This window comes from Canis lupus, chromosome 7 (genome assembly GCF_011100685.1).
Source record: "Canis lupus familiaris isolate Mischka breed German Shepherd chromosome 7, alternate assembly UU_Cfam_GSD_1.0, whole genome shotgun sequence".
Taxonomy (NCBI): domain Eukaryota; kingdom Metazoa; phylum Chordata; class Mammalia; order Carnivora; family Canidae; genus Canis; species Canis lupus.
Genome location: NC_049228.1, coordinates 10,672,497 through 10,688,334, shown reverse-complemented (window position 1 = coordinate 10,688,334; position 15,838 = coordinate 10,672,497). Strand labels below are relative to the sequence as shown.

General features: G+C 46.4%; 1 long non-coding RNA gene across 2 annotated transcripts; it reads left to right on the top strand.

Annotated features, from left to right (window-relative positions):
- Positions 1-1,936: 1,936 nt before the first annotated feature.
- Positions 1,937-7,605, top strand: LOC106559002. Of its 2 annotated transcripts, none has more exons than XR_005361937.1 (3): positions 1,937-2,550; positions 4,560-4,759; positions 5,873-7,605. It is a non-coding gene; the product is annotated as an uncharacterized LOC106559002 (long non-coding RNA). The 2 variants fall into 2 exon arrangements; XR_005361938.1 differs by lacking the exon at positions 1,937-2,550 and adding an exon at positions 3,482-4,130.
- The last annotated feature ends 8,233 nt before the right edge of the window (positions 7,606-15,838 follow it).

Here is a 15,838-nt window from a genome sequence, read left to right as displayed (position 1 = left end):
GGGGTTTTTGCAAAATGCAGATGCTTTAATGCTCCTTCCCTCTGTTTCTTAAGGAGATAGAGGAATTTTCAACCAGGGTAGGATGTATCTTGCTACTATCCAAATCCCATATTCACTGAGTTCCACTGCTTTTGAGCTTTATTATCTCCTACTGGGAATACTTCCTTCCTTGGTCTTCTGCCTCTAGTCTCTTTCACACACCAATGGAATTATCTGCCCCAAAGCCAAATCTGAGCAGTTGCTTCTCTTGTTTAAAAAGCTTCAGTGGCTACAATGATCAAAACCAACCTATCTGGCCAAACAAAGCCTTTGGCCATCTGGTTTTAACCTATCCTTCTAGCTTCATACCTGGAGGTATAGAGAGAATAAAGCAGATGGTAGGAGGAGCCACGAGAAGAGGGACACAGACAGGAGACCACAATAAAGATTTAGGGGCTGTGGCTGCTGACGCCAGGAGAGGAGCCTCAGATCCAGGACTACCCTCCAAGCTCAGAATCTACAAGGAGTCTCTTAGGATTTCTATGAGACTTTATCTTCTGGGCAAGTCTTTCATTTAACTAAATGTGATGCATTTCAATTCCTTATGATCAGGAAAACCTAAGTAGATCAATGCCTCCCATGAATGTCTCCAACTGATAAGTACTTAGTCACCTTTCAACTAGCTCCATTTATTCATGAGAGAGAAAGAGAGAGAGAGAGAGAGAGAATGAGGGGCAGAGACACAGGCAGAGAGGAAAGTAGGCTCCATGCAGGCAGCCCGATGTGGGACTTGATCCCGGGACTCCAAGGATCATGCTCTGAGCCGAAGGAGCCACCCAGGCGTCCTCAACTAGCATTTCAAATAGTGTCTCGCTCGAGGAGCTTCTGAGTTACCTGATAGGCACTATTCTTCCTCCCTCTCTGCTGTCTCTGTTACAGCATTGGCTTTGTTTTATTCTATTTTAGATTCATTGTATGATCTTAAAAATTCCATATAAATTTACAATCACCGGGATCCTTGGGTGGCTCAGCGGTTTAGTGCCGGCCTTCCGCCCAGGGCGTGATGCTGGAGTCCCACATCGGGCTCCCTGCATGGAGCCTGCTTCTCCCTCTGCTTCTGTCTCTCTCTCTCTCTCTCTCTGTGTCTCTCATGAATAAATAAATAAAATCTTTAAAAAAAATTTACAATCACCTCATCAATGTCTGAAAACCACAGCTGTGTTCAAATAGGATTACACTGCATCTATGGATCCAATTGGGGAGATTTAGCATCTTAGTAATATTGAGTATTCCAATCCATGAATATGATATATCTATTCATTTATTTAAGCATTCTTTAATTTCTCTCAGCTTATATATAATGTTTTAAAACATATTCTGTGTTTTATAATATTCAACATAGACGTTTTGCACATGGTTCATTAAATTTCCCCCTAAGTATTACATGCTTTCTGATGTTTTTATAAATAGGATTTATAAGATTATACTTTCCCAATCATCTGTTTTGCTGGTGTACTCGTTTTTGTGTATTGATCTTGTATCCTTTTACCTTGCTAAATTCACTTATTAAGTCCAATTGGATTGGTTTTCTTGTTTGTTTTTAATATTCTTAGGGTTTTCTACATAGACAATCATGTTGCCTGTAAATAGAGAAAGTTTTACTTTTTCCTTTCCAAATTTTGTGCCTTTTAATTCTTCTTGTTTTATACATTGACTAAGGACTTCAGCACAATATTTAATAGTTGTGTTAAAAGCAGTCATCTCTTCACCGTTCCCTATGTTAAGGGAAAGCGTTCAGTCTTTCACCATTAAGTATGTTGCTAGCTATAGGGTTTTTTTGTTTTTATTTTTTGTTTCAGAATTACCCTTTATCAAGTTGAGAAGTTCACTTCTATTTTTAGTCTACTGAGAGTTTTTAGCCATGAGAGAATATTGAATTTTTTCAAATGATTTTTTCTGCATCTATTGAGACGATGGTTCGATTTTAAAAAATCTTTTATTCTGTTAATATGGTCAATTACATTGGTTTATTTTTGAATGTCGAATCAAACTTTCATTCCTGTGGTACACCCCATTTGGTCATGGTACATTACTCTTTTGGTATATTGCTGGATTCAATTTGCCAACATTTTGTTAAAGATGTTTGCAACTATGTTCATGAGAAATAGTGGTCTGTGATGTTTTTCTTGAACTATTTTTGTCAGATTTTGGTAGAAAGATTTATTTTTAATATTAAAATTAAATTTTTAATCAAACATATGCATAATTTGTTTAAAAAATCAACTTGCGCTAGAAGGCTTAGGGCATAATTAGAGTTAGTTTCAAGTACATATTTAGCAGAAAAGCCCAAACATCTGTGCTTAAACAAGATACATATTTTTCCATGTAAAAGCTGTCTGAGGGGAAGGGAGTCAAGCTGGTATGGCCATTGTGTCATCAAAGACCCAGGCTCTTTTTCCTTTTCTGATTATCCTTAAGGTCACTTCATATTCCAGGATGGCTGCTGGAGTTCCATTCATCAGGTCCATATTCAAGGCCAACAACAAGAGAAAGGGGAAGAAAAGAAACTAGGTATCTGCCTCTCACTTTTACAGAGACTTTCCAAAATACCATTTTAATTATGTTTTGTTGACAATAATTTCATCATATGGTCATATCTAATCGCAAGGAGGGTTAGGAGGTATAGTCTTTTAGCTGGGTACATTGCTGAGGGTTTGGTTACTAAGGAAGAAGGGGAGGATGGATACAATCAATGTGCTGAGCAAAAGAAAAGCCAGGACACAAAAAGAGCACATACTATATGATTTCCTTAATGTGAAACTCTAGAAAAGCCAAGTGTAATTCATAGTGACAGAAAAACACATCATTGATTGTGGAACTGATCCCAGGATTGAATGGGTTGGGGTTCAAGGAAACTTTTTGGGATGCTGGAAATGTTCCATAACTTGATTGTAGTGATGGTTATGTGGGTATATAAATTTGTCAAAATTCATCCAAATGTGCACTTATAAATTATATTTATTATATTATAACAAATTATAACTCCACTTTGTTGTTGATTTTTCTAAGTACGGAAAATCCCAGCACTATGATAAAACTGCTCTCAAATTTTGTTCATCTCCTTATCTTCATGTGATTGAAATCAGAATGCACATAATGACTTTGAATCTTGCCCTTTTCACTTAACATTATGTCATAAAATTTTCCATGTTAATCTTCATAATCACCGTTTTAAATGACTCTATAATTCTTTGGGAGTTGAAAGTGTAATATGTGCATATATATAATATAGATATTATATATACACAGAAAAATATATGTACACACACAGAGAAATTCAGGAATACCAAATGGTGTGCAGTAAAAACGAAGTCTTCTTTCTCCACTCTGACCTTCAGGCACCTAGAAACAGCCAACAATCCAGTTTCTAATATGTACATCCAGAAATACTCTATGCATAACGACATATCTGTGAGCATATGTCTCCTTTTAGATACAAATAAGACAATACTAGATACCTGCTTTTTCATGTAATACATCTTGGATACCATCTCACACACTGGGACAGACCTCATTCTTTTTAACCACTGCATAATATTCCAAGGATGGATGTCTATAATTTACTGAACCAATATTGATAAACCCTGAGGGTCTGCCTAGTCTTTTTTTTCTGTTACACATACCACAAGATGTAGTGTTAAGGTTTTGACTCAGCTACCGAGTTAGAGTAGAGAAGAGTTCCAAAGGAATTGATAGACTACATGTAAAATTTATCACAGAGGTACATAAAGCTGGTGAAAGGACCGTTGACGTCTCTCAACTGCGCCAAGGATTCAAGGGTGGAGAGACAGGAGACTGTGAAGGGCTTTGTGAGCGCTGCCACCATCCCCTACAGTTAAGAAAGAGAAATTCAACGGGGAGCTCAAAGTGCTCAGTACATGTCCCTGCAGTCTGGGGCACTCAGGAAGCCCGGCGCCTGCCTCTGGCTGGTTAACTGCTTCCTGTGCAGCAGTTGGCATGGGTGGTCTTAGGTCAGTGCCAGCCCTGATCTGCCCTTGTCTTTCTTTGCTCTGTCAGCTGGAAGCTCAGAAGCCCCGGGCTTATCTCCTCATCCATGGAACACGGCCTTTTCTCTCATATTCTCTCTTAGGGTGAGTCAGGAGCAGACACTCCAGGAGCTATGAATTGGGGCTTGGCCCAGCTCTCAGCCTGGCTTTGCCTTTGACTGATCCCTAGCTCCTAACCTCCCACCCTCACCCCCACTGCCAGCCCCTCCACCGCCCAAGGGCTGGGCTGAAATAGAGACCTTGTGGATCACTGTGCTCATCCCGAAGGAGCTTCTCTTTTCCATTCCTACTGCTTGTGCCAAAGACAAGTGCTTCCCCTCACAGGGGTGCACACCACCACCACCACCCCACCCCCGCAACCCCCTGCCCCCTAGGAGAATCTGCTTTCTGGGCTTCCTCCCCTCCCTGCACCTCCCCACCTACATGCCAAGGTCATGGTGTGCACTCCCTGCCAGGTGCTCTGTCCTTCCATGCCTCAGGTTGTTCTCTCTCTGCTCCCCTCATCCTCAACAGAGCCCAGAACTGGCTGCCTCCAGAACACGGCACGTGCTCAGAGATGACCGGCCTCTGGTAGCATTTGGAGCAAAGCGAAACTCCCCAAGGAAGGTCACTGCCCGTAAAGATAATACCCAACCTGGCTTCAGTGTGCCCTGGAAGAAACGGGATCCTGACCCAGGAGGGCCACAGAGTCTGTGTTTCTCACAAGTTCCCAGGTGATGCCAATGCTGCCGGTCTGTGGACAAAACTGAGTGGCAAGGGCTTAATACCTTCCAAAGCCCCTGTGGTTTTTTAAAAAATCGTTCTTTCGGGTCATCTCATTAATTCAGAATTGTTGAGGTAGGGAGCGTAGTCTGAGTTTTTAGAAGGTAAATTATTTAAGTATTGCAAAGTACAAGGGCTTTTGCTTCTTCCAAATGGATGTATTTTCACTGAGTGGAGCTACAGAGGGTTAACTAAGAGGATCCCGTGGATCTGCTCCACCGAAGAGGAAAACACTGAGAATCATGAGTGTGTTTTCCTGCTGGACCACAGGGCCTTTGAACAGCTTGGAAATGCCTGAGTCTCTCTCATGGGCGGACTGATTATATATTCCCCTGGTCCTCACTGGGTGTGCTCCCTATATGCATGGAATACGTGCACAAATAATTGAATTTGTTTGCTTAGGAATTCGTTTCCTCTGGGATGGTAGAAAAGGGAACTTTGGTGCTATATTGTCACAGTCTTCACCATCCAGATTCATGACGCCTGAGACTCATCCTCATCCTGAGACTGAAGCCAGACCCGGCACCCGTTTCCTTCTCGTGCCCCTGCATGCCCAGGGGATCACTCGCAGGGAGGGGAGTGTGTTTTCCTGAACCAGGCTGAGCAGTCATTTTGCTGCCCAGCAATGACAGCTGGTAACAGCCCATTTATTATCACCTCTCCCTGCCCACGCCAGGTGCAGGTGGGGGTGCAGGAGGGTTGGCAGGGTAGTGAAGAGGCCACTCTTAGAAGCTGCTGAGTAAATTGCTCCATGGTTTCTCCCTGAGTCATCAGGGCAGGGATGAGCTTGGAGGAGTGAGGTTGACCTGCCAGTATTTGAGTTCTCTCTGGGTGTGAGCACACAGAGACGCAGATGGCTCTGGCAGTCACCTCACCAGCCGCCCTCTCATTTGCATAATGGTTTACATGGCTGGGTCTTGGACACTCACCTGTAGGTATGTTTTGGGGGTGTTTGCATAAATACATGCTTTGTGCGTGTCTAGGCAAGCGAGGAGATTTGGGGAGGGATAAAGGATCAGAAAACTAGGTTTTTGACTGTTTCCTTAATTCTGCATTTCTACCAGAGATGCCAGCTGCTGATGCAAGCAGAGCCATGAAGTTGGAACATCTGACTAGAGCTCACCTTGCGAAGAACTTCATTGGGGGTCCTTGGCGTTGGAGAAGGGGTGCATAAAGAGAACTGGTGAATAGGACCCTGGCTTTGAGGAACTGAAGCAAAGGAAGATCCCAAGAATGCTCATGGAGGAACTTCTGTACACGTGGGTTTAGGTGGCACAACAGTGGTGACCACGTGGGGAGCAGAGGTACCATGGCCTGGTAGGAGGAAGGGGGGAGCTGGCTGTGCCCTCTGGGGAGTCTCTCAACCTGCCAAAGGTCTCAATGTCCCCTGTATAGTGAGACTAATAATACCTACCTGCTCGGCTGCTTTGAGGATGAAAGGAGATCGTGAATGCGAAAGTCTAGAACAGCACCTGGCTCTAAATGGCAATGTTCACGATCCTTATTAGTGTTAGTAAGATTGAACTAGTGATCAGCGATGATGCCGTCTCACATATTCAACCTGCCAGCTGCTTTTTCCACTGTGAGGAAGGCCTGCGCTGCGTTCCTGCAGCCCCTCAAACCTTGGGGTTTCCTTTGGGATCTACATTATCAATTAATGCTGGACAGAGCACAAGGTGCCACCTGCAGCTACCAAACAGATGGACCAGAATGAGGCCGAGAGACCTCCTTGAGGGTAAAACCTGGGATCTCAGCCTCAGTAACAGCCCCAGCCAGCAAGCTATAACATGTTGGCAGATCCAGAGGCCAGAGGGTGAGTGTGTAAAAACACAGGGCCAAACTGGATTCCAATCTTGTGCTATCCTCAGTTGTATGTCCGTGACAAGTTATTTGATCTCTCCGTGCCTCTGTTTCTTGATCTGCCAAATGGGGTTAATAGCAATATGCCCCACGTAGGGTTGTGAGAATCAGTGACCCAATGCACATGAGATGCTTGCAACAGTGCCTGGCACAGAGTACACATGGTGTAAATGGTAGCTATTAGTATTTAGTAGAGGTCCTTGGGTGTGAAAGCCTGGGTTTTGTCACTTACTGATAGTTTGTGAGGAGTGACTGGCGTGTGTAGGGTAGTATAGGGAGGGGGTTGTGGCTGGAGGACTACGGACAGCCAGGTGAGTGGGCAAGAGAGAGGACAAGCCTGTGAAAGGTCTGTGGGTCTCCGGGGAAGGGGAGGATAAGGATGGTGGGCAAGAGAGAGAAGGACAAGCCTAACCAAAGTCAATCATTTCCTCTCACTCATTTTCTACAAGCATCCATCGGGAGCTCAGGGCACTGCCCAGGGGGACATCTCCTTATTCTGCAGATAGAGAATGGCTGTGTCTACATGACCCTTTGGGGAACCATGTCTGCCAGGTGCAGCCTCTCCTTCCTAACCCCTCAGCCAGCCCCTCCACTTGGGCATTAGTGCCTGAACCTTACCATGGTGACGTCTGACTTTTCCTACCACGATTTCCCTTCTTTCCATTTCCTTCTTTACTTAAAAAAATCTTGCAGTGGGGCTCCTGGGTGGCTCAGTCTGTTAGGCATCCAACTCTTGATTTTGGCTTAGGTCATGATCTCGGGGTTGTGAGATCAAGCCTCCTGTTGGGCTCCTTGCTGGGCATGGAACCTGCTTAAGATTCTCTCTGTACCCCCCCCCCTCTGCTCTGCCCCACTCCAATCCTGCTGTGTCGTATCCATTTTTGTAAGTCATCTTAAGTTGTTCTTGGAATAAATAAACTAGTTTCTAGAATTCTTACTTACGTTTCTTTAAGTTTTTATGGAATGTAAATCTATCTAGTTATCTACTATCTATCTATCTATTTATCTATCAATATTCAGGTTAAAGCAGGGAGAAAGACCTCAAGCCAGTTCTGGGCATCTTTACCAAGCACCAGCTTTGAGGAGCCTTGTTTGTAAACTACCAGTCTGCTCCATGGAAACCTGCAAAGCTTAATATGTCACTTTGATGCAAGAAGAAGGAAGTGAGATGGTTTCTTATGACCTTTAGGACAATTTGCTAATTACTAGTGGACACCAACTGCTAGAGAATGAATAGGAGTTAATAACCAACAGGAAAGAACTATGAACAAAAACAAAAGTCCTGTTTATCCTTCTGTCATTATATAAGATAATCATTTATGAGTTTAAGTAACAATTAGGACTTAAGTGCTATTTAAGTACTACTATGGAGTTTAATAATTAAATCTGAGTCCTGGATGTGAAATGTATAAGAGAGGGATGCCTGGTGGCTCAGTGGTTGAGCACCTGGCTTTGGCTCAGGTGGTGATCCCAGGGTACCAGGATCAGGTCCCGCATCAGGCTTCCTGCAGGGAGCCTCCTTCTCCCTGTATGTCTCTGCCTCTTTCTCTGTCTCTCATGAATAAATAAATAAAATCATTTTTTAAAAAAGAGAGAAATGTAGAAGAAAAACGTTCAAAGTGGTTTTGGAACTGAATTTTAACTGATGATCAACACAAGCTATCTCCTGCCTCAGTTTCCCCAAGTGAAATCCCTGTTCTCATAAATGCTTCCACTTCCCTATTTCTTCCTTTCACATTTACACACAAGTGGGGGTTGGGAGGGACAGAGGGAGAGGGAGAAACCCACTCCCCACTGAGCAGGGAGCCCGTTGTGGGGCTCAATCTCAGGACCCTGAGATCATGACCTGAGCCAAAGGCAGACGCTGGACTGACTGAGCCACCCAGATGCCCCAAGACAGACATATTAATATGACGTATTAAAACATTTTCTTCAGATCTAAAAATTCACATTTTTCTTCTGAGTTTAACAGAGATTAAAACATGTTTCTAAGTCCCCCTAAGGGGGGGCCCTTGGCACTGTGCTTCGAATATCAGGTTACCACTTCCTGGTTCTGTGGACTTGGGCAATTCACTTACCTCTTTTGGGTTTCGTTTTGTTATTTGTAGATTGGGGATGATAATAACGACCCAATCTGCAAGATTAAATGTTAGCTATCACTTATTTTGTACGGCACAGTCAAGAACAGAGAAACAAAAGGATAAAAATGTAAATTTCTTTTTTTGCTCTGATCCAACTTCAAATCTAGTTTTTCATTTTCTTCTTGGCAAAAACAGACTTCCTATTTCAAAGGAAAAGCGCTACAAAAACAAATGAAACCAAACCAAAAGCTCTTTCCGAAACATCCAAGGACTCTTACCAAACACCAACTTGATGAGTTCACAGTAATGAATCAGAGACACACGGTTTAGATTTCCCTCTCAAAGGCCCAAGAGGAAAACAGGAAGGCGAGGACCTCAGAGGGCAGCTGGCCGTGCCAGCCCCACTCTGCCAGCCGAGCCAGGGATCAGGACGTCCGGAGAGCCCCTCAGACACCCCCTTCCCCACTGGGCCTTAACTCACATTTTCCCCAGGGAGTAGGTGCCAGCAAGTGGCCCCGACCAGAAACCAGATTTCTATAACCGGGGTGCCCCGACCTCAGGATTTGGTTATTGCTTAATCCTTGACCTCCCATCCATTCATTCCTAGCTGCAGGTAGGATTTCTAAGAAAGATGTGGGGGTGAAGGTGGCAGATTGGCGCTGTGTGGGTGATGTTTTCTAGGAACCTCAGCTAGCTTCCTGAGAGATGTCATGCACTGGAACGTTCCCAGGGGCTGGCAGGGGAACTTTGGAATGAGTCAAGTGAGGACCTGAACCAGGAAAGGATGGGTTATGGCCCTAAAACCACACCCTTCTCTCATTTTGTCAAACTGCGTCCGTTTTAATTACAGCTTCAGCAGCACACACTCCTCCCCACCCCACACCAGAAAGCCTTCCTAGATGAACCAGAAACCCTTTCTCCCCTCAGATTACTAACCACCCCCCGCCCCACACCTCCAACACTTCATTTGCATATGTGGTTAGCCTTTTGTTGACAAGGAGTGATCTCTGAGCGGCTTCAGCTGGGCCCTGATGGAATCTAATGAGTCGGATGGTAGCTTCCTTAAAGATCTTGGTGGAGATCTCACAGCCAGTTTATCAGGCAGTCCGTCAATACACGTGGAGTGCTTCTGCATTGCTAGCAAAACCTTTTTTTTTTTTTTTTTTTCGGTCAAGGATTGGTTTGTGCAAGACAGAGAGATAGTGAGGGAACACCCAGCGCTTAGAAATGTAGAAGTCAGGAAAGACAGAAATAGAAACCCCAAAGAACTCCAGACACAAACGTCTGCAAACTGACCTGGTCACCTGTGTGACTGTGCGCGGCGAGGCGAGAGTTGCACACTTCCCCGGGCCAAGGCTCTGGAACCAGGGTCCTCCCTGGGCCCGTGCAGGGCTTTCTACGGGCCACATGGTCTCTCCAACCCTGAGTGGAAATCGAACAAGCTTTGGAGCTGCCCTGGCCCACTCTAGACATCCCTCCAGCCCTGGGGAGCAGGGAAGTAAAAGGCTGTAGCTTGTGTCACTCAAAACTGGGCACCACAGCACAGAAGGGGGGGCACTGAGCAATTGTGATGGCAGGTGTCTGCGAGCACCGGCCACCTGGAGAAGACAGGATGGAGGAAGAATCATAGCTGGAGGCTGTGGTCTGTGGTGACCAGGGCGACCCAATTTAGTTACTGTGTACCATGCAGGGGCCAGTGCTGGGTCTTCTGAGCTTAGAGGTCTATCAGCCAGCCCCCTGGGGGCCATAAGGCAGCCCAAATGAAGTCAGCCCCAAACACAAGGCTGCCTGGACTGAATGCCAAGTGTCTGGCCTACCCTGCTAACAACGACAAGCCAGTGAGTATTAGTGGAAAAGAAATAATGGTAACATTTATTGAGCACTTACTACATGTCAAAGCACTATGCTCCGTGGCTTACATGTATTTAATTTTCCCGACAATCCACTATATTATTCCCTACGAGAAAAGCTGGCCTCCGGAGATTAAAGAACTCTCTGGGTGGTACACAATTTTTAAGGGCAGATCCAGGATTCGAACTCAGAATTCTGGGGAAGCATGTGCACAAACCTACCTGTGCCTGTTTTTCTTAAGCGATGGAAAAAAGACTTTGGGCCCGAAGGGACAGCAGGCCAGGACTCCGACTCCCCTTGTAATTTATTTTTGATATAAAGGAAAAAACTGCCATGGCTAAGTTTTAAAGTTGGAGCGTGCTTTAGGGGGAGGGAGATCATTTATTCATGGCAAAAAAAGAAAAAAACAAAACCAAGCAACCCTTTCTTGGTATTAGAGTTGCCCCCCGTGTTCTGTTAGCTTTGGGGTACAGCCCGGCCCCTCGCTCAGTTCGCACGGTCCCCAGGGCTCGCGGTGGCCAGTGCAAGGCCCCATCGGTCCCCATGCAACGCTAGTGCGGCGTTCCCGGCTTGCAAAGGGCTCATTCTTGAGGCCGAGTTGTGCAATATTTAAAATCCTCAAGTTGGCAAAGGGGCGGAGAGGGGAGGGCAGGGGCCGGCCGGGCGGGGCCCCCGAGTGCCCTGAACCACAGCGCCATCTCGTGGCCGCGGACCGGGCGCTCTTGGGCTCCTCCGGCTGGGGCGCCCGGGGCTCTGCACCCTCCCGCTGGCTTTCTCCTGGGCAGGGAGCCCGCGGGGAGGAGGGCCAGGGTGCCACGGCTAGGGGATTGCCTGTTTCTGAGGACTCCGAGAACTGCCTTCTCCCAATGAAAGCCTGATGGAAGGAATGATCCTTAGAGCCGGGCCCCTTGATGGTGAGCTTTTGTCCCTGGGCCTCTCTAGATCTTCATTCTCTCCTCCTTTAAAGGGCATGACATCGCTGGGTGGAGATCAAATTACAGATCCTCTAGGGCAAGCAGCAGGAGTTCCGTGCGTCATTGACGGTGTCATCAGCAACGGGTCTGCCGCTGAAACTCCTGATCTGGGATGGCAGAGCTCTGGGCACATTGCAAACTAGCAGTGGCGCCTTCTGAATGCCAGCTCAATAGGAGGACAACCCTAGCACTAATCTTTGTCTGTTTTCATTAAAGGTGACAGTCTGGCTGGTCTTGCACACCATGTAAAAGCATCTGGTTATCCTATTCATCAGCCCCGGAGAACATTCCCTCTTCACCAGTTACTCCTGCCCCTCACACCTGCTCGTAGGACACCCTCTGGGAACAAAACTCTCCCGCTTCTGGGAGGCACTGTAGTAGTGAGAGCAAAGAGCAATAGTGTGGGCCTGGAGCAAGGCATTGACTTCACTAAAGCCCGCTTCTCATCTGTAAGTCAGAGATAGTAATTGCCACCTCCTAAGGCATTTTAGAATTAAATGAGATACTCATGTACAATATTTAGGACAGTGGATTTAGCATGCACTGGCATCAGCAGAGAACTTACCAAAATACTAGTTACTGGGCCCCACCCAGAGTTTCTGAATCAGTATGCCTGGGGTGAGCCTCGAAGAATTTGCATTTCTAAATTGCAAGGAGATGTTGGTACAATCTGCCCAGGGAACTAACTTTGAAAAGGACTAATTCAGCACACACTAGACTCGCAATTAATGCTCCTTGTCACTCCCCAATCACTCAAGTACAAATTAAAAGGCAGAATGAGAAAATATGGGGGAATATTAACCCAAATCCAACTAGGTAAAAGCTGCAAAGTCAACATCTAGTTGGAAATAAGAACAGTTCCATTTGACAAATGTTAATTGAATGTTTTCTCTCCGTTTCTTTTGTACACGTTGTTGGGCAGTGCTTCACTCACACCCCCCATCTCATTCGATGCCCACTGTAGTCTTCTGAAGTGTGTGATGATCACAGGGAAGGGGGTCTCACAGAGGTTGAGTGACTTGCTCAAGGCCACAGAGCTCTGGAGGCAAGCCACAGACTCGGCTGGAGTTAGCTGACCATGATTGGGGCCCTTTCAAGCTGCCTCTCAGACACCTGAGCATGCTTGGAGAGGCTGGGTTGGCCCATGTGCTCACCTTGTTTTGGGGTCAAGTGGTCTTCCCTTGCCAGGCTCTTTGGCTCTGCCTCTCCTTTCGCCCATGGGACACTGGGTCCTTCCAGAGCATGAGTATGGCCTGACCTCTGGCTGTTTGCTATGGGCCCCAGGCCCCAGCAAGAGGAGGAGACCCTCGGGGTTTCAGGTAGAAGCAGGAGGCCTATCCTTGGCATCCAGACCCTACCCAGGCCCTGTAGGTCTCAGAAGGAGCCTTCTCTTTCCCATCCTGGCATCTGAGAGGTCGCAGAGACCCAGTCTTAGCAACATGTCAGTGAGCCACCTTGAAGCCTAAAAGGAGCTGCTGCCCTTTACGACTCAGCCTGGGTGGGGAGAGGGGTGAGCACTAACTGCCTGGACTCTGGGACACCATGGTTCCCTCTTCTAGGCTCCAGATCCATTTGAGTTTTCATGGTTGAAAAAAAGAACATGGCCTTTGGAACAAAAGACTTGATTTGAACCAATCCTGGGTCTCTACCAAAATACCTGTGCAGGCTTCAAGAAGTCTGTTAACTTCTTTGCCCATGTTTATTTCCTCATCTTCCTCCCTGAGCTGCTGTGTGACCTGAATGACGGCTCTGTGTTCAGAATGCTGGCAGATCTAATGAGCTATTTTTTTCCCCCTTGACATCCACCCACCACCTATGGTGATCCTGCCCCTGAGGGTACACAGGTGGTGAGCCCAAGTGCCCACCTGCTGGGAGCTTCCACCCCACTGCCTTGCCCAAACAGGACAATAGCCAGAAGGTCTGAGCCTGGATCTGGCTAGGAGTGTTGGGTACCAGAAACGAGGCCACTGGTCCAAGGATGGGCATCCAGTGTATGACCTCCACAGCAGGCTGACTAAAATCTACTCCATGCCAGCTGGGCCGGAGTCCAAGCTAATGGTTTTCAGAGCTTTTCCTTGGAAGTGTGGAGAGCCATGTGACTCACCACGGTGCCAGCCAAGGAGACTGGAGGCTCCTCCATCCAGCAGTCTCTTCCCTTGACACCTTTCATTTCATGTTTGTTCATTCATTCATTTATCCCACAAACACTTGCCAGGAGCCCCAGGTGTGCTGGGAACACAGATCTGGGTGAGGAAGGCAGACTCAAAGCAGGAAGGACTGAGGTGGGTACTCCCATTCATCTCCATCTCTACTTGCAGGCCATGAACGAGACTGAAGATAGGTAGGAATTTTGTTCCAGGTTCCTAAGGTTCACGTCTTTTCACATGGGGTCACAGGGAAGGACTGATGAAGGAGAAGTTTCTGAAGGCGAATGGTTTGTTTTTGGCTCCTGCAGAGATGTGCATGAGGAAGGAGGAGGCATTGATGGCCGTACCCGGGGGGAAAAGAGCCATGGGGTCGGCTTCAAGGGAAAGGGGATCAATTTGGTTTCAGTTCAAGTGTTTTCTTGAGTATCTTTTCTTTTAGGAGATGAAAAGGGAGTCAAAAAGCCTAGCGTGGAGATGTGAGTGGATAAAAGCGAGACTTGAGAGAGGGCGAATGCTTCTGCGGCCCCAATGCCCTCAAGTCCTCCTTCCCTGTTTCTCTGTCTCCAACATCTCCCCTTCTTCACTGGCCATCCTCTCAGCTCTTTTGTCTCCATCCCAGACTATCACTGAAGTTCTCCAGGGAGTAACCAAAAACTATAGTGACCCCCAGACCTGCTCCCCTCACCTCTGCATCTGCTGTCCAGATTCACAACTAGAAAAGAACTCCCAGTTCGAAAAAAATAGAAATTGGGGACTTGAGGCGGAAAGTAGAAGGTATGAGGGGCCTCCTTCATGCTCAGGTAAGGGTGACTCCACGCCATGGTTAGTGAGCTGTTGGTGGCACATGGACACCAACTCTAGACCCCACTATGATCCTGCTGCTGAAGGGGGAAGTTGCTCTTAGGAGTCTGATTAAAGGCTAACTTACAGATAGTAATAGCTAAGTGACTAGTCTAAGGGTATTCAATAAAGATTAGTTCTCCCGTCCATTTCCTTCTCCAAATTTCCTTGGAGGTCCCAGATACTCCTCAGACCCTTCTTGTCATTCCCATGGCCATGGACCAGCTTCTGACCTCTTGCTCAAGTGCCAAAGCCTCGAGGTGGTTAGGAGCTTTGGAGTAAGAAAACTGGGTTCTTATTAACTGTGGAAACTTGGCAAGTACTTAGCTTCTCAGAGCCCTAATATTCTCATCTGTAAAATGGGGATAATAATAGCATCTGCCCATTGGGGGGCTGTGAGGAATAAATGAGATAATGCATGCAAAGGGCTTAACACGGTGCCTGGTAGAGGGTATGTTCTCAATGTGTTTTGGCCAATAATAATTGCAGTAATATCTCCACTTGGGTGACCAACCAGCACCTAATACTCACTGGTTCTTCCCCACATACCAGTTCCCTGGCCTCACTTTTTAGCTTCTTTTCATAGTGTTACATTCCCCCATCATATCCTTGGGGACCTGGCCACTTGGATTCTACTTTGTTCCTTTCTTTTTCTTTTTCTTTTTTTTCGCTTTGTTCTTTTCTCATGATTTTTCTACCATCCCTTCATGCCCACACTCAGCCTTTCGCTATGTCTTCCCTGGGGTCCCTGACATCAGTTCCCTCATTCTGTCCCTCCACACATGGCCACCAGATTTAGTGTTTGGATTATGCCACTCTCTGCCTCAAGAATCTCTAGTGACTCCTTCGTGGCTGCACTGTTGTAACTTCCACTCCTTACCCTGATGGCTCAGGTCCTCCGCTATGGCCTGACATACCTGCCATCCTCCTCCCAGCCCTCCCCCTCCCCCAATGTTTCCCCTAGGAAGGATGCAACTGTCCCCACTGCCCTCTTGCTCGCCTGTGTGTGCCCTGTCAGCAGGACAGTCTTACTTACAGAGACTATCCTGTATAACGAAAGGAGTCTTCTGATGCTACCCTCAACACTCCAATATATCTGGTATATACCACTTGTTTTAGGTCTCCCAAGGGATGGATTTAATAGAATGTGTATATATATATATAATATACACGTATATATAATATACACGTACGTATATAATATATGCACGTGTTCCAGACCAAAGACCATCTGTGGTAGAACCAGGAAGAGCTGGTACTGCAGATGAAATCTGAAG